This window comes from Etheostoma cragini, chromosome 14, assembly GCF_013103735.1.
Source record: "Etheostoma cragini isolate CJK2018 chromosome 14, CSU_Ecrag_1.0, whole genome shotgun sequence".
In the NCBI taxonomy this organism is placed as follows: Eukaryota; Metazoa; Chordata; class Actinopteri; order Perciformes; family Percidae; genus Etheostoma; species Etheostoma cragini.
This window is the reverse complement of record NC_048420.1, coordinates 8,382,021-8,401,675: the sequence shown is the minus strand read 5'-3', so window position 1 is coordinate 8,401,675 and position 19,655 is coordinate 8,382,021. Positions and strand designations below refer to the sequence as shown.

The window sequence follows — 19,655 nt, the reverse complement described above, 5'->3', positions numbered from 1 at the left end:
ACAGGGTGCTGATCTACCAACAAGCAAGTTAGTGGAGTTGATTTGGGATTTGCTGGAGATAGAGGGAAAGTGCGTGATGGAACATCCACACAGACTGGCCAGCCAGCAGCCCGGGACCGGAGAGAGAACCAGGTGCTTACTGGCAACGTTTTTTAAGATGTTGACAATGATGGTGCAAGAGGAAGCTGACTTGGCAAAATGACAACAAAATACTATTTCCATATACTCCAGAGCTAAACAGATGAAGGGTGAAAAATGAAAGCAGTGTATTAAAAACTGCATGAGTGTCAGATTGTACGATTTAGAGTACTGTCACACCAGGGTGGAGTTAAGACCTCTGAATGGCCCCAAAAGGCCAAGTAGCTGGCCAGGGTGGTACAATGAAGTGTAGTCTTGTGCTCAATGTGAGACCAGCTCTTCTGCTTAGTGTTTCATTTACTTTTTTTTGTTTTCCCCTTGTGCTGACAGGCAATAATACGGCTGTGTATTTAAGCCCCTTCATAGCCAGGCGACATCATGGCAACGCTGATGCGCTCTCCCAAGGCCCATGTGCGGCATTGGAGTGTCGCTACTGCCTGTGGCAAGAAGCACAGGACCAAACAGTGTTAACATTGCTGGGGCTGTCAGTGATGAGGAAGGGTGGGTCCACTGCAGCAGTACTTGGTGGGGCCCCCTATGGGCCGAGTGGAAGTAGATATCCTGGGGCCCTTCACCGTCACAGAGTCTGGCAACCGTTGCATAATTGTGGCAATGAACTTCACAAAGTGGTCTGAGGCGTATGCGGTGCCAAATCAGTGCAGCACCACAACAGCCGAGAACCTGGTTGAGACTGTATACACAGTCTTTGATCTCAGTAAGGTAGGAAGAGTACACAGCAGACAATGTATGTGTAGGCTACTTCAAAATAAAAGCACTTCATGTGGCAGTTTGCAGTAAAACTAAATTACTGTTAAATGAAGTTGTTTACCTTTTCAAATATCAGCTGTAAATCAAGTACTGTAAGTAATGTAAATAGTGAGTTTTAATCACACCATAATTGACCTTTTCTTTTAGAGTACCTTTAGTTTTAAACTAAACCATATGCATTTCTTATTCAAGTGCTTTGAACAAACATTTTACAACAATGTTATTTTGTTTAAAGTAACTCAAAAGTAATGCAAAAGTAGTGTAAAACATTACAATTCAGAGACAGTAATATTGTAATATAACTAACTTTCAAATGACAGTGACTAGTAATCTATGATGTATTACATCTTGGAAATAATTTGCCCAACACTGTTCATAAATGAGACTGCAGGTCATGTTAAGGTGTCCAGAGTCCTATTTCCTAGGAGCTGTGTCTTCTGCTATTCCGTTGAAACAGTGATCGCTGCACTTTTAAGATCATAGGTTACTAACACTGTGGTTGTAATATTAACAGTCAATGTTAATAAAATTCAGTAAAAAAAATGACATTGTACACCACTGGATTGATGGAACATTTTTTTCATGCACATAGTGCCATATAAAAGAAAGTGTTATTATTGGTGACAGTTGTGCGTCTGTGGAAGAATGGACAATTAAGTGTGTATGTTTAGATCTGCAGAGACTGAAGAACATTAGTAGCGTTATAATTGTAAGCGCCCAGCTCAACATGTTTTGTTTCATTCCACTTTAGCCTTTAGAACAAGTTGGCAAAGTGTGATGATTAAGAGGAATTGTCCAAGTTTCTATGACGTGTTTCAGTGTATGCATGTTTTGGACGTGTCATGGTAGTAGTGAGCAGAAGACAGTATCTGACAGGATAAAAGTAATCTTTATCACACTGGAAGCTGCAGTCCACTCAAATGATATACACGGCTTCACCAGGTGAGGATAAACTGGGTGCATAGAGACAAATTTAGAAAAACAGATTTAGACTTTTACTGTTAGACAAGAGTCTACAAGGAAATACGTTCTATCTAATCACAGTAGACTGGCAGGCGTTCTGTCTCTTATCTCTCCACACACGTCTTTAGAGGGAACATTAGGTACTGAAGGCTGTATTTATTTTTTTCACCAGGTTGGAGAAATGGCCTCAGATATCATGTACATTGCTGCCCTGAGTCGACCTAGCATGCTGGGAATGTTCTGTGATGCTCGGAAAGATAAACTGATGCCAGGTAAGTGTTGACTACCTTCTTATTAGAACATATTTCTGGATATGGCCTGTCGTCTTAGAGGAACTCTAAAACCTTTTTATGACGCAGTAACACTTATTTAACTTCACCTCTTTAACAATCATACGCACTTAGCACCAGCAGTTAACTGTGCCCTGCTCCTAAACCTGGATTATAGAGGGCTCAAAATAGAGGCTCCAGACAGAAACGCCTTCAATTGATCAGTTGTTGTTTTTATTACCACTTTTATATCGCGTTGGAAAATATATCAGCATAAGGTCAAATAAATCAATACACAGCCCAGCCTAGGACACATCATAAAAGGTTACTTTTATGCTTTACGGCTTGAATAGACAGGTGTTAAAACAGAGCGTTCCAGACATTGGGTGAATATAGGAACATTCAGACAGACTGTATGAGTAAAAAGAGAAAAATGGTGTTTGTTGAACATTAAAAAATGAAATCACGATAACGTAGAAAACATAAACTACAATTATGAACCTGAAATGGCCAGAATATGATCCCTTTGACTAAATGGTTTTCCTGCTTTGTCAGATAACTGATGTTTTTCAATTCTTTCCCCAGGTTTGACATGCGGGATGAAGAAACTCTGCAGGATAAGATAACTAACAGCTCTCAGGACAGCAGTTCACTTTGACATTTCTGCATCTGACTCCACTGAATCCAAGTGAACTCTGCTGGATGCTAAAGCTTCCTTGAAGGCGAATCTGCCAAGTGGCTGAGTGATCATAATAAATTCCATGAGCAGAGCAGAGTAACATTTCAGTACAAAACTACCACCCACCTTGAGCAGTTGCCAATGATTGACCTAAACATGGACACCCAACAGATGGACGTCATTAGGAAGGGCCTTGCAACACATGTAGGCATTCTTTATGGGGCAAATGCTTTCTTTATGTTTGACAGTGAGAAGTTAGAGGCCAGCAGCGTTTAGGACAGCCAGGGCAGCATGCACGCTTCGATAAAGAATGTCCCTTCATTTAATACTGAGGGTGAAGTTCAGCTCAAGCTGACTGATGACAAAAAAGCTCCGACTGAGAAATAAACCTTCCCACATTTGAAGAAACAGTGAAGACTGTTCAAATTCATAAAATTCAAATTCCAAAACTACCAGGAAAAAATGGAGAAAATGCTGTTCCAATGACGGTCTGGCTGAAGCCACTGAATAATTTGGACTTCAAAGCTGCTAAGCTGATGTGAGAGATCAGCATTTGACTAGTAAGGAAGGATGCTTTTGAAGATTTAAGGGAAGTAGAAATGAGATGCAATGATTCTCTGGAAGACATAGTGGAATAACCTTCCCCAGATTCAAGAAGAATTAAAGAGTTTTCAAAAAACTGTGTTATTGTTATGAATCTCCATTGTTAACCTGCAGCCAATTATGGCAGAGAAACTTCCCTCCATCTGTAGACAGAGTAAAGTCACCATTCAGTCATGAACATCTAAACAACTGGCTGTATCATTAAGAGAGAGACATTAACGTCATCAGATCCTGTGTAGACACCATGGAGGGAACAAAGATCCCCTAGACAGGGAGGTTCTTGCTCTAGGTGCAATGCTCTGTTTTCACCTCCATGAAAAGGGTGATACCAACATTGATGAGATGGCCAACAACTTGGACTTACGTACCACTCAGATGACGTTTTAACTAAAATGAGAAAACAAGCAAATGCTTACCATCACTTTGCCATGTCACAGAAGAACAACAGCCAATTGTGTTTCCTCATAGCAGCCATTGCAAATGAGAAATACACAGTGGAAACCATCTTCCATTACAAGAACAGCATTCTGGTTCCTGAAAAGTTTTCAAAGCTTGAACTTCTTCCTGTGAAGATCATAACAGACAGAACAGATCTGATCCGGCGAGAGTCATTTTCCAATTTTGTACTAGTATCTTTGTTTCAGAATATCAGAATGGCAAATAAAACATTTTAGTTTGTCTGTGATCTCAACCTGGACTCAAACACTGCAATACCCTACCTCAATCTTTCTGAGGGAAACAAGAAGGCAACTTTAAATACCCTGATCACCCAAACAGGTTTGATACATGGCATCAGGTATTGTGAAAACAGAGCTTATGTTATCTGGGTGTCATTACTGGGAGGTAGAGTGGAGTGTTAATGTCCCTGAATCTGTTTATGTTGCTGTTGCATACAGTCAAACTGAAAGAAAAGCAGACAGTTTGGACGTATTACCTCATTGCGGCCATTTGACAACTATGCTGATTCTGACTTTAGTTTTCTTATTGCATGGTATAATGTTAAGGTGTGAGACACCCCTTTACCCTGTGGATGCAACAGAAATGGGGTGTATCTGGACTGGCCTGATGGCAATATGTCCTTCAACAGAGTCTCTTCTAACACTCCCTTTCTAGCAGTGAGTTTAAAGGTGAAGCCAGGCAAAGGAGGACAATCAGAGCCATCTGTTTTCCTCTCTTAGGACTATATATAGGTGGCTCACACCATGTCAAAGAGAACATCTCAAGAAAAGTGGAAGAGATTATGTGTGTCAAAGATAAGACAAATAGATTCATGCTTGAAGAGTTGTTGCTGTTGTTACATAGCATCTAAAATACTGCCATGCTTCCTCAGTGTCTGCCTAATGTCACAGTAAGAGCATATCTGAGTGTTGTCCTTTATTTTAACCGCTCATTAAGCCACAAAGGGCTCAGGACTGGGAGAGTTCACTCCTAAGTATCCACAAAGCCAACTCATAAATGATGTGCAACCGCAACCGCATGCACTGTGTAGCTCTCTAAGGTTTCAGTGCACATCATTATTGCTGACTGCAGGCGAATCCCGCAGTGACATCCTGTGGATGTTGCCTAGTTAAGCACAGTGATGCACAGTTGGACTTATACGGAGGCCTGTCTTGGTGAACCTAGTTGGTGTGCATGACAATATATGGACTCCTGTGAAACATCCCACTGTTAGTTGTGTTGTATAGCCTGTCTGTGAACATCAAGACACTGAAGCATCACACTGAGGAAGCTTGTATGAATTTTAAGAAATGCCACATTGCTACTACTACTACTACTACTACTACTAGGGTGCTCTATACAGAGAGATTATAATTCTGCTGATGTGCAAGCAGACATTAAATACTGTGATACACGAGTATTAAAGTAACTTGGCACTAAATCTTCCTTGACTCTAAGCTCAATATCTCTGCTCCTTAATTTACCAATGTACAGTAAGTGAAGGGGTTGCTGTAGCTGATATTTCCTCCTGTTCAGCAGTTCTATTTGTATTTTTAGCTCTTTATGCAGTTTGCTCAGCATGCAGAAGCTAGGGGAAAGGTACTTATAATACTGTTATTGAAAGGGGATCTCTGATCTATCCAACTCAAATGATTCACAGTACAACCGACTGAAATCTGTGCTCTTATTAAACAGTTCTTCATATTCAGGTGAGATTTAGATCTTGTAGGAAGCACTTGAACATAATTTTACTTGCTTTCATAGATAGATAGATAGATAGATGGATAGATAGATATTTATCAATCCCAAAAATGGGAAATTATGGTGTGACAGCAGCAAAATCAGTCACACAGAACAGAATATAATGTCAATGTCAATTTTATTTCTATAGCACATTTAAAAACAACAACAGTTGACCAAAGTGCTGAACAGGGTCGATGTCAAATACATAAATAACAAGTGTAAAAATCACTCAAACCAAATTACATCACAGGGAGACAAACAACACTTTAAAACATCAGAATCCAGGTTAACGAGGGTTAAAAACCACAGCAAACGTATGTATATGTATTTGTAAAAGAAATACTAGGATACAATAGACAAACATACAATATACATAAGATAATAACAATATTAAGAAGAAGAAAACATAAATGTGAAAAACTAAATGTGCAACTGCTTAAAGAGTATGCTAAAATTTAAATAAACCAATTTGCAGGTTACACTTAGGGCAGTATTGTGGTGTCTCAGAGTCTCATCCAGCACATAAATTCATGAGTTACACAAAAGTTAATCTGAATCAGCAGACATACACTTCCCTCCCCTTCTGTTCTCTGTGTGTTTCTTTTGCGATTATGTGACATTGTTATTACTTTTACAATAACCAAAGTGTATGCATCAGCATATTGCAAAGAAACGGTAAGCAGGAGAGGGAAACTCTTAAACCAAGAACAGATAACCAGTGTTGACCGAATCTCCCCAACCACGTTTTCAATTCACACTGGTGTTGCCTATGCTTTGCTTTTTTGTCACTTAAAGCATTGTTAACACTACAGCAAGCGGATGCCCCTCCGCCTCCATTCCGTTTATATCTGTTTCCCGAGGGAAACTGTAAAGTGTCCTAATATAACTCCTGTTATGATATGACACTAAAAATAAAATTGAATAGATTTGAGATTACATGAGAGAGTGGTGTGAGGTGGTTAGGGCTATAGCGATATGCGATACGAAACCGAAAGCTGTGAGAAGGCAGAATTGCGGCACACCCCTTCCAACTCCAAGAGATGTCCTTCCTGTCACAGATCACAAGATCACATCGCAAGTGGAGTTTTAACATCTATTTTTCTGCTTGTGGAGAAAGGGAAAGGGAAGAAGTCGAGTTAGTAACATGCATTAATGGGTTGAGGTTGCATACAGATGGAGAGAAGGAGGAAGAGAAAGGTCCTCAGTGCATCATGGGAAGTTCCCCAGCAGTCTTGGCCTACAGCAGCAAAACTAAGGGATCGTTCAGGACTCTCCTTAGCCAGCCCTTACTGTAAGCATTATCAAGGAGGAAAGTGGTGGAGACGTAAGCAGGCTAGAACATGAGAAACATGGCACGGAAAGATATGAAGATATTCCAAATGTAGATAAGTTACTGATATATTTTACTGCTATGGTAACACACTGACTCCCATCTTGGCATTTAAGAAAAAAAGAATAATATTAAGGAGTAACAAACAAGGGCATGCACAGATGGACACATTGCGTGCAGAATGCTCCCACCTTCCAAATATGATCAGTGATCTTCTTGAAAGTAGATAAGAAAGAAAAATGAAGAAAGCAAACCAGTAAACTACAATGAGCCATGTGAATGTAAAAGAACTTGATTGAAGAAGAACTTTCAACATTCTCAAATCATCTCTGCAGTGGAGTTTAGTTCTGTTTGTTTTCCAACAGTATTTTGTTACAAATAAAACAGAAGTGTAATAGACTTAGGTATTTATTTATTTTACTTAGGTATATTGTTAATAATTTGCTGAGCTAATATTGTTTTTTGGTGTCCAGTTTAAAAAATAAAACAGAATCAAGGTTTGTATCAAATAGTGGGTTTGGTGCATCGTTACAGCCCTGGAGGTGGTGCATTGCTCTTTCTGGAACAAAAATCTCAAAAATATCCTATCCCATCATCTACTGGCTTGACCTCTGTAAAGTAATTCCGAAAACAGTTACGAGATGAGACACACAAGGACACATACATTTTTTTACAATCACTCCAGTCACTACGCCTTCAGGAAGGAAAACACTACGTATGATACATTTTAAAACAGATGAGTGAGACTTTGTTCCGTTTTTTTTAGAATGGAATGTAACATTAACAACAACCTTGCTCTCAAATATAGTTGTGTGTTCATGTCCTTATGTGAGTGTTGCAACCCAATTTTAACGTAGGTTAGAATTCCTGTAGTCTGAGCCTTAATGCTTTATTAGTTTAAGCTTCATTAGCTTAATAAATGGCTGAGGGGGACACTTAATGGCGCAGAGATAAAGTGTGGCTTGGAAGGCAAACTGGTGAAGCATCCAGCTTGAATATTCTGTTTGAATAGCATAACCCCCCCCCCCCCCCCCCCCCCCCCCCCCCCCCCCCCCCCCCCCGCCCGTTCCATCCTGCCTTGGCAGCTCTGAAGCAGTTTCACGACTGCAACCCTGAGACGACTGGTAAACAACTCCTCGCAGCCTCTTCACACTGGCCACACACGGAGTAAAACCTATAAATGGACAGATTTGTTCATCCAGCTCCACAGTTGCAAATATAAACACAGATCAGCACATAATCTTCCAATTAATACAAGTTCAACATGTTTATGAGAGCACAGTGAGAGACCCACTGTCTCTGTACTGGTCTGCTGGAGGCTAGGACATGGAAGCTAGTGTATGACTATATGAATGAAGGGCATGCTCAGGAGGAAGTCTTCCTGAGGCTAGCACTGACCCGGCATGCTGACTCCATGTTTAAAGCCAAGTCACGCACACAGGAATGCAGCCAATTAAAACTCCAGCACAGAGCTACTTCCAGCACAGAATGTTAAAGGGTCAGTTCACATATAATGTCTCTATCTCCACTTCTTCTTTCTCGGACCACACCCATATTCAAACTTGGCCTTCATTTGTTTATAATTTACATTTAATAATTATGATACCTTTAATAATCATGACATAAAAAAGGAAAAGAACTAAATAGAGAATGTGACTGATAACACAGATATGAAAAAAGGTCCAAATACAATAATAAATGACTTTATTTGATATAATACCTTTTACAGACAAAGTCACAAAGTGCTTCACATGATAGACATTTGTATGAATACAGTAAGATCCAACAGAAATAAGCAAGGAAAAAATAATTGAAAGACTAATGAAAATCATTTAAAAGATCAAACCTAAAACCCAAAGTTACAAACATGAGTCAAAAGCGAATTTAACCCTTGTGTTGTCTTCCCAAAAAACAACACTTTTGTTGACGCTTTTTATTGATGTTTTTAACTTTTTCTTACGTTTTTGTCCCATTTTTCCATCTTTTTTTAAAGTTTGTCAGTTTCTTTTTCACGTTTTCAACACTACGTAACACTTACTTATTAACCTTTAGTTTTAGAGTTTTTTGGGGGATTTATGGTCAATAAACCTAATTTTTAGGAAATCATGTTTGAGTTAGAAAAGCGGAAATTAGGAATTATTTAGACTAAAATAAAGGACTATATGATGGATAATCACAGACTGGAATAAGTCAACTTTTACTCAATGCTATTTCAAATCCAGTTCATTTTTTTTTTTCAAATGCTATAAAATTGAATGAGACACACCAAAATTAATGAAAGTAGAGATTTGTAATTGCCAAAGAGCGTTGGGTGGGATCCATCATGTTATTTTTTGGTAATTACAATTAGGTAGTTAAAAAGAAAACTGATATGGGAAAACTGGTCAGTTTGACCCGAGGACAACAGGAGGGTGAAACAAGTTGTTAAGTCTCTTCAGCTGCTTTTTAAAAGCTTCAACAGAGACTGCAGAATGTAAGCCAATAGAAAAAGCATTCCACAGGTTTGGAGCCACCGCTTCAAAGAAACGGCCCTTTTGAGTTTTAAGTGACCAGCAGTAATCCCTGGTTAGAAGACCTGAGGGACCTGTTAGTAGTATACCGATGTAGCAGGTCCGAGAAACAGATGCATGACCATGCAAAGCTTTATAAGTCAGCACAAGAACTTTAACTTGAATCCTGAAATTGATTGGAAGCCAATGTAAGGAGTTTAAAATAGGAGTGATGTGCGACATCCCGCTGGACTTGGACAACAGCCTTGCAGCAGAGTTCTAGGCCAGTTGTAGACAATCCCAGGACGACTTGCTGAGATAGGTGAAAATGGAGTTGCAATAATCAAGCCAGGATGACATAAAAACATGAATGATCATCTCAAGCTCGGAATGCAAAACAACAGCTCTAAGTTTGGCGATGTTACTTGAGTGAAAGAAACATATGCGAGTCAGTGATTTCATATGTTGATCAAAGTACATGTTATAATCAAATATAACATCAAGATTTCTCAGTTTGGACTGTAGACTATGAAAGGGACCCCAAAAGCTGAACAACCTTGGAAACTGTAGTATCTGGAGCTACAATAAGGACTTCGGTCTTATCTTCATTAAGCTGTAGGAAGTAGTTTCCCAGCCAATCTGTGACGGAAGTCAAACATTTAAGCACTTTCATCACTTTGTCAGTCTCTTCCAGGTTAAAAAAGACACACAGCTGGATGTCATGGGCATAGAAGTGATAACAAATTGGCTTGTCCCAGGGGAAGCATATACAATGCAAATAAAATCAGACCTAACACAGAACCCTGAGGCCCCCCCTTGGCAAGGGCAGCAGTTTTTGAACAATAGGGACCAACTGACACCGAAAAGCTCATATCTGAAAGATAGGATGTGAACCTGAGGCACCTTTCAAGCAAGATGTTGGGATCCATATCAAAATATGTTGTAATCTGTATCAAAAGCAGCAACAAAACCGAGCATTCAGGCAGATGTCAGATGTCATTAATAAATCGTTGGACACTCTAAGAATAACGGTTTCTGTTGAATGTTTCTAACAAAAGCCAGATTGAAATTTGTCTAAACCGTAGTGTGTATTCAAGACAGCCAGGAGCTGTTTGGCAACAACTTTTTCTAAGATTTTGGAAATAAAAGGCATCATGGAAATGAGTGAACCGCATATGGAGTAGTAGAGGGGATAATGCTATTTCTGACATCACTAATTTTATTCAAAAAGAAAAAGAGAAAATCACAGCAGTCGTTATTTTAAAAAAGTGGCACTTTGGGAGGGGCAGGATTGACCATATTGTTGATGGTTTCAAAAAGTATTTTAGGATTACGTTTACTGGAAGAAATAAAGTTAGCAAAGGAAGATGTCCTCGTCTCCTTAACCATATTGTATGAAATACATGATTGGCTGGACAGAGATGGCAGCTTAAGGAGCAGCTCTTAATCCAACTTAGTGCCAAATAGTTTTACATGGTTCCTGCTCCGGTATTCTACCACTGTATGCTCTATATAGTTACTTAAGGCAAACAAAGGCAGAGTACAACAGAGTGATACTGATGCTATTGAAGTGGCAGTACTGGAGAAAAGAAAAGCTACCTCGAACCACGCTGAGAAGCTAACTGCTATCCATGGTCAACTAGCATCTCTGAATGAAAGCCTTGATTTTTAACATGCTTTGTTACACAACCAGGCAGTCGATTCTACATTTGCAGAAAGTAATATTGGCTCTGTATAAGATCCCAGGATATTGTGCGTAAAAGGTTTTATTAGGGGCAACACCATACTTTTCTGCTCTAATGTGTGCAAAGCTATGTCACGGAAACTGCAAAACTTTGAAGTTGAGTTCACCAGACTAGACTCATTGTTACAAACAAATGTTACAGACTAAATAGCTTTAGAACGATCATTAGTCAAGAAATAAATAAATGTAATAAACATTCTTAGACAGAATTCTGCATTTCTAATTTACAGAGCATGGCAGCACTATTACTTTCAGGGTGCCAGACTTATTCTCGCTATGAGATTAAGATCCAGTGACAGCGTATGGTCTAGACCTTCTCTTTTATGAAAAGCCCAATGAGATAACTGTTGATGTGATTTGGCGCTAAATAAACTAAATTAAATTGAATTTATTGTTTTGCAGATATTCCTGCTACTAAATCCCCAGTAACATTAGAACTCACTCTGTTGAACTAAATAAATCCATTCAGACATTTTATTCCAATCTGTATGAATCTGAGGTTGTTTTGGATAACTCCCACTGTGACAGCTGGTTAAATCAGCTTGAATTGCCTCAATTATCAGCAGAGGAATCAACTAGCTTGGACAAATTGATTACTATTGAAGAATTAAGGTTGGCAGTATAGAATATGCAAAAGCTGGACTTTGATGAGATTCCCCCTGAATTTGATTTAATTTTTCATTGTTTTTATCCCACAAAGACTCCAAAACACTCTGGACTTCTAGGCTGGATACAAAACCAGGGAACTCTGATTATTGGGAGCTCCACACAGTGAAACATTAAGTTAGCGGCTCGGGCAGCCAGAGCGGGCAATGCGGAATCCTATTTAAAACTGCTGGCTAAAGATAATCATAAATACAGTATGATTATTCTTCACATAGGTGGCAATGACACCCGATTACACATTAAATTAATGTTGAGTCTGTATGTGGATATTCAAAGACAATTTTTAGATTTTTCTCTGGACCCCTGCTAAACTTGATCAGCAATGACATGTACAGCCACATGTCATCCTTCCACCACTGGCTGTCGGGGTGGTGACCAGCAAATAATGTGTGCTAGGTAGATAACTGACAGGCATTCTGGGTGAAACCTGTTCTGATTAGAAGAGACGGCATTCATCCCACTTTGGATGAAGCCTGGATGAAACCAGGCTTATAGGTGCTTCCATTTGAGCAGTTACCCACTCATAGTTCCATACCCACAGTGTCTGTCCCCCAACTCAAGTCAGTTAGATCAAGGTTAGACAAAAGAGTAGCTGTGTCCAGAAACCTGGTGGAAATTAAAACTACTGCTGCAATAGTGGGGTACAATAGCATATTTGAATGTGGACTATTTAATATCAGATCTCAGGTCTACTTAAGCAGTTCTAGTATACTATCTGATATTTAATAATCAAATTGATCTATTCTGTCTATCCTGTCTGTCTATATGAAGAATATGTTAGTATAAATGAAGCCACTCTTCCCAGTCATATTAATACTCAGATTCCTCAAGGCTCAAGTTGCAGCATCTTTGACTCAAGCCTGTTAATTAATCTTAAACCTAAACTAAATTATAACTCATTTGAAAACTTTGTACTTAATCTTTCACATCCAACTTGGAAAACGTTATAGCCAATTTGATTTGTTGTTGTTTACCGCGGTCCTGGTCTGTATTATGAATTCTTATCTGAATCCTCTCAGTTTTTATCAAGTCTAGTTCTAAATCAGACTATTTTATAGTATTCCACAGAATCCTAAATTATCAGACCATTCTTTTATTACTTTTGAATTCTTACACAAAATTAGATACAAAATTAGATAAAAGTTTCTATACTAGAAGTCTAGCTGATAGTGCTATAGCTAAATTTATGGAAGTAATTCCAACGGCATTTAATTTAATGCCGTACCTTAATATAAGAGAAGATTCCTATGTTAACTTTAGTCCATAACTTTGTAGACGGGGCTATGGCCTCGCTACAGACGACTTTAGACTCTGTTCCCCTCTCTAAAAGAAAATGATAAAGCAAAGGAAACTAGCAACTTGGTACAACTCTCAAACCTGCAAATCAAAACATAACTTGTGAGTAGACCTGTTTAAGTTGTGATTCACTCTAATCTTTAACCCAAGACTTTAAATTTACTAACAAATCGCGAGTCTCTAGTATCATTATCTTGGATCCGTTGAGTTCTACTAAAATTTTATCTAAATTATAACAGTGCCACAAACAAACCTCTTGCAATATACGTTAACACTGTTCCTACTCATCTTAGCTGTAGAAAGCTTTATAACTTACAATTTCATAGGCAACAACAACTCCCCAAGTCAACTCAAACTGAGCGAGCAGAGAAACAGTCCGACCCGCAGACTCAGAGCAGGTAGCTCGCACACCATGGGATTCACTCGAGAACTCACAAACCCTCAATGACTCCCAAGCCCTCGGTGACTTGTGAGTTGTTGATGCTTGCGTCAATTAGTGAATCCCACTAATCAGCTGGCTATGAGTGGATCTGATTCAGCGATGAGCGAGTGAAGTCTCTCCTCAAGCTCAGAGTAAAGCAAACAACAAAAGCCATTCTTTCACTTCTGAAATAACATACAATATTCTGCACGTAGCCTAGCTAGGCCTACGGTAGGTTGGGTGTATACATGTAGTAGGTCGAGCAGACAGTCCGTAACATTGCAAGCTAGGGCTCGGCTCGTGGATTGAGCTTGCCTCTAGCAATACTGAATCAAGTGAGTCAAGTGACTAGCACAACCCAGTTTAGTGAATGACTCAGAATAACCTGAATCCTTAAAAGGAACTGGGCTTGCCAGGCCTACCGGTAAGGGGGAGGGGAAAACCTTATCCTGCCACACATGGTTTGGTGTGTTCTAAGTGGGAAAATAACTGACTCGCTGCGCTCTTAAAACACACACACACACACACACACCGCTGCATGATCATAATGTAAAATAAACTTTTACCAATAGAATCTGAAGGATCTCTGCCAGTCCCATTCCTCTGAGAGAGGTCATTAAAATGCAACAGTGTCATCTCACTGAGCAGAAACAAAGTGCTCCTCAGAGAGCTTCCCACATTACTGATGTGGAAGATTAAAACCTTTACGACAGCAGCGATTCACGAAGAAGATAGAAGCAATGTGGTTCCAGATAATGTGGAACCGAGGACACTGTGTGACTCTGTATGAGTTGTCTGTTGCTGTATTAACCGTATACAGTGGTGCTCATAAGTTGCCCATGCTTAAGTTGATAAAAAAGAGGGATAAAAAAATCCTGTTTTAGACATTTATCTCAATGCTTTAATTAAAAAATGAGGTAAAATCCAACCTTTAAGGACACCAATTTTCTTTGTGAATGAATAATGTATTGTAAATATTTATTTACAATACATTAGTCATTCACAAAGAAAATTTAAGGAAGAACATGTAAATACATGTTCTTCCTAAAAATACAGGGGGCATAGGTATACATATCCCTGTGTTAAATTCCCATAGAGGCAGGCAGATTTTTATTATTAAAGGCCAGTTATTTCATGGATCCAGGATCCAATGCATCCTGATAAAGTTCCCTTAGCCTTTGGAATTAAAATAGCCCCATATCATCACATACCCTTCACCATACATAGAGATCGGCATGGGGAACTTTCCATAAAATCATCTCTCAATGCAAATCTAACCGGCTATTAGTCTAACTAAAATAAAACCATGCCGATCTCTATGTATGGTGAAGGGTATGTGATTATATGGGGCTATTTTAATTCCAAAGGCCAAGGGAACTTTATCAGGATGCCTAGTATCCTGGATCCTTATGAGCACAACTGTAAGTCTTAGGGGGGTAGCAGCTACAGATATCTGTGCTGTGTTAGAAGACTCTGCTGATAAGACCCCCCAGGAATTTGGGGAGTGTTTGTGAACAGTTTTAGAATCCAACATTGACAAAACACCCTTGAGATGCAAGGTGGTAGGGGTGGCTGGTTCTGGAATTTTTTTTCCCCATAGGTATTCCCATTTTATATTGGTCTGAAAACAATATCTTTCTAGCTATTGTAACCATCCTATAGGTTTATGTTTTGGTCACCATTTTTTATTATTTCAACATTATTTCTGAGTTTGTCACACAGCTCAAAATATAATACCCATGAGCTTTAGCTGCCACTGCTATGAAGAAGAAGTCAGTCAGATGTGCAAATTGGACAAAAAGTAACACATTCAAAACACTTCTTTGCTGCTTAGAACTGAAACATGGCACCATAGCTGCTGAAATCCCCCAAAAATAAAAGGTGGAAGTCACAGTCGTATAATCACCTTTTCCTTAGCCAAGTGGTCTCATTACTGTTCAAATGCACCTCAGTATGTTTGAAAGTAACACGTCACCGTTAAACCTTTAGCTTGGATTCTTACTGTAGCATGTTTACTCTGTTGCTAGTCCATCTGTCACACATTCATTTCAGTTCAAATTGACCTCTTCACTTTTTCCTCCGTGTTTCCCTGTCCTGATGAGTTACTTGTAGTCATAAGAAACCGCTGAAATGAGCTGTGTCCAAAGTCATTCCCTCCTTCCTTCCTCCTTCCTCACTACATCAGGGACTTCGCTGTAGAAGACTATACACTGAGCCCATCGGCGAAATGAAAAAACACTATCGGACACTACTAGGTCATTTCCTCTACATCAAAAGTTACGTCATTGCTGTCGCACAAATTAAACATCCACTACCGTCAGCATGGCAGCAAATGGAAGCTGAATGGGCCTCTAATATAGGCCTATTACATCCGTGGTTGGCCTATCAGAGTGTCACATTTCCTCATTCCTCCAAACAACAATCCAGCAAAAGCTAACTAACACATCTGGTTTAAGTTTAGAGAAACATAGTGGTTTGGTTATAATAACTACTTGAAATTTAAAGGAGAATTCCGGCCAATTTTTCCGTTAATCTTGATTGCTATAAATATATGTGTACTTTTTGACTGTAAACAGACAGGCAACATGGAGCAGCTGCAGCTACGTGTACAAGCTTCCACTGAGCTAAAATGGCAGTTAACGGGGCAAGTTTTATAGTTCCTCTTGCTTCTCAACAGAGACTGCAGTTAATATGTCTGTGCAACGTGAACAGGGCCTTACGGGACAACAATATGCGCTTTATGACAGTTGGTCTTTTATCCCTTCATCTCGGCAAATCCCACACATTAATACAAATTCGGACGAGGTCACAGTACTGCCAAATATTAATAATGACACTTTAAAAAGGTTTTGTTCCAATTTTTATACCTTACAGACAAATCTAATAATTTGGAATTTCCCAACATAAGTGGCACTCATTTGAGAAAAACATAACAAACAATACACTTAAGTAAAATTGCAAATTCAATAAAACTAATTCAAATTGGGAAGACCCCTGGACCAGAGGGATACCCAATCAAATTCTATAAGACATGTGCTGAACAATTAACCCGCTTTCTTTTCGATTTGTTCAACAAATCCCTGAGCCGGGGGTCCTTGCCACAAATGCTCCCTGAGGCCTCTATTACTCTTATATCAAAACAAGGTTCACTAGCAAGGAGCACACCACAACCATGTGTTAGTTAAAGATTTAATGAAAATTATGACTGTGCAGATATATTAATAGCTGTGGATGTCGTCTGATGGCTGGTCTGAGAGGATGTATGATGATGACCGGGTGGAGGAGACTCAAAGTGGGGGTTCCGTCTCAGAATCAGTTTTCGCCCGAATAGTTTACAGACCCCCAGACTGTACCTAGATGAGACATGAGAGAGGTGTGCACCAGGATGAACAGGAAGAGATGAGGGGGACGGATGGATGAAGGGGGGGGGAATAATGGGAGGGTGGGTCAGGCTGGCTCCGCAGCACAGTACATGTAGGTCTGTCTGGTGATTAGAGGTGTGGTTTAGGCGTGGCCCTGCTCCCGAACCTAAATTAACAAATTAACTTCATTAAAGACGTTTTGGAATGTACTTCATATCTATTTTGCTCCTGAAAGTAGATTACAACATTTTAGCTTTGGCCTTGCGCCTCAAGCTGATTTAACCTAATATAATAATAACAGGATTTGTTGAGAATCAACAAATAATCAACAAAAAATTCTCTAATATACGCCGCCTTCTCAACATAGTACTTTCTCCTGCCTCTGTGGAGACAGCAGAACTGGTAGTCTCTTTAGATGCAGAGAAAGCCCTTGATAGGGTGGAATGGGAGTATTTGTTTCAGGTTTTTAAACAACTTAGTTTTGGTACTAAGTTTGTCTCTTGGATTTCTCTCTTAGACTCTTCACCCATGGCTTCAGTACTCACTAATGGGATGAGATCCCAGCTTTTTAAATTTGATAGAGGTACCCGTCAAGGATGCCCTTTAAGCCCATTACTGTTTGTTCTAGCAATAGAACCTTTGTCTCTAGCAATCAATAATGCATCCTTCTTCCAAGGCGTCCACAGATTGGGAACACTGGCATGGTGGAATAGTAATGAGTATAAGTACCCTCAGATTGCTATTAAAGCAAGAGGCTATATCACTATGCCTGTCACTTTAGTTCCTAGTGCAAGAGTATTCCCCACAGCAGGGGACATAATGACTGCAACAAGGCATTGTCCGCACCCCAGACAATAAAGACATCCTCAGCCTTCCTTGTTGTAAGCTCGCCTGATTGTAAGCTCTGCTTTGCCTTGCATGCACTTTAATTTAACATCTGAATATTTCTTATTTAATTTTAAGATTTAAATATTGGACTTCTTGAATGTTGTTTTTAACTGTTCTTTGCTTTACGTGTTTTTAACGTTTCTTTAAGTACTAAATGAAAAGTTTTTCAAAACAAAAACTGTCCCCCTTTTTTGTGCTGATCTGAAAATGTATCCAATCAGGGACCCAAAACCCGTGATTTGATCCAAACCGTGTGTTTTGTGACCTGTTGCACCCCTAGTGGTGAAAAGGAGCAGCTACAGGATTGTTACTGCTGGATCTGATGAGGTGAACCTGGAGCTGTCTTCAGCTGCGGGCATTGGAGAAGAGCTGGGGGTGACACGTCCATAGGTGTCAAGCTCGGCTCTTGTTACGGGGCCCTAGTGTTGTCCAGTGGGTCGCGGCAGCAATAAGGCTTTAGTTGATTATGGTGAACCACCGTTACGTTAAGTCTTTGGCCCTTTCTGGATTCAATAAACCAGGTCATCCAACTGTCCCTTTAAAAGACTGGAGGGATTTCCTCACTTTGTTTATGAGGTACCACACAGCATTGTCAACTTTTTACTGTGTGTGGCAACACTTCTTGTCATGTTGTTTTTGCACGTTGTATAGACTCCCCGGGAGCATCTCTGGGAATTTGGTGTGCCAGCTGCAGTTGTTTTCAGAGCTACTGGGTGTACTCAGGGGCTGGGGAGGGAAAAATTAGGATACTGTAAATCTTAAAAGTGGTGCTTCCATCCTAATTATGCTTTTAAACGAATGTTTTGACTTGGGTACATTCACAAAAAGGGTTGCATTTTGGCAGGATATGTTTGCTGTATGTGACAACAAATGTAGCCTAAAACACGTGTGACATCGCTTAAAGTCTCGTTAATGCAAATCCCATGCAACACCAGAATTTGTCAAGTTGTGACCCCACACGCGTTCTGTGATAACGCTCCGTATTTGGGAACTCAGGAGGCTGCAGCAGTGTCGTTGCGGACAGTGTTGCCAACTTGACGACTTCCTCGCTATATTTGTGTCTGTGGACTCTACATAGAATTGCTTGTTTGTTATTTCCCAATAAATCATGATATGTAGCCTATTGTAGTGTAAATATCAGCCCATTGATAATGATGTGAATACTTCTAACACCAATTATAAGTAAGGGTACTGCTGTGGACATAAAATCAGAAGAGCCGGTACCCAGCACTGCTGAGGCACTGTAATGGACAGAAACAATGACGTGCTGTCCAAATGATGCTGGCAGCACTTCTAAATATCGAGCTGGTACTGTGGGGCAGGACAGGCAGAAATTCAATTTTTCATATTTTCATCCATTGGGTGATAAAGTGAACCTTGGGCCTCACTTGTCTAGCTCCCAGCTGGATGTTTTCAGCCTGAGAAATATGGATAGAATGAGGAATGGGATTGTCTGCCGCTGGCCTGGAGAGATGATTATATGCTGCATACATATACAACCAGGTGCCATTACCTTGACAGTCTGAATAAATGAGACAACAGCAGACAGGAGCTGTTTTTGCTTTGCCTTATACTATGGAACACAGGCATGGCAATGTAGTTTAATTTCTGTGGCGGACACAAGGCAAAACACAGCCAGCGATTGTTCTGGTACACCGCTCATATTGCTTGTTATACATTTAGAACACAAAGTGTCACACATGGCATACAGAACAGGCAGCACAGACACAGAGAGAACCAGAGGGAGCAGGGAGGGGTCGCCTCTGCACATCTGCACGCCGTGCTAAAGGAGAGAGGGAAGGACAAGGAAGCAGGGACCCCAGGAGACTGGGATTCATATTCTCGTCTCTCTATGACA

The 19,655-nt window shown here is 39.9% G+C and overlaps 1 pseudogene; it reads left to right on the top strand.

Moving 5' to 3' along the window:
- The first annotated feature begins 2,050 nt into the window (after nucleotides 1-2,050).
- On the top strand, nucleotides 2,051-3,688 carry LOC117957166 (annotated as a pseudogene).
- The last annotated feature ends 15,967 nt before the right edge of the window (nucleotides 3,689-19,655 follow it).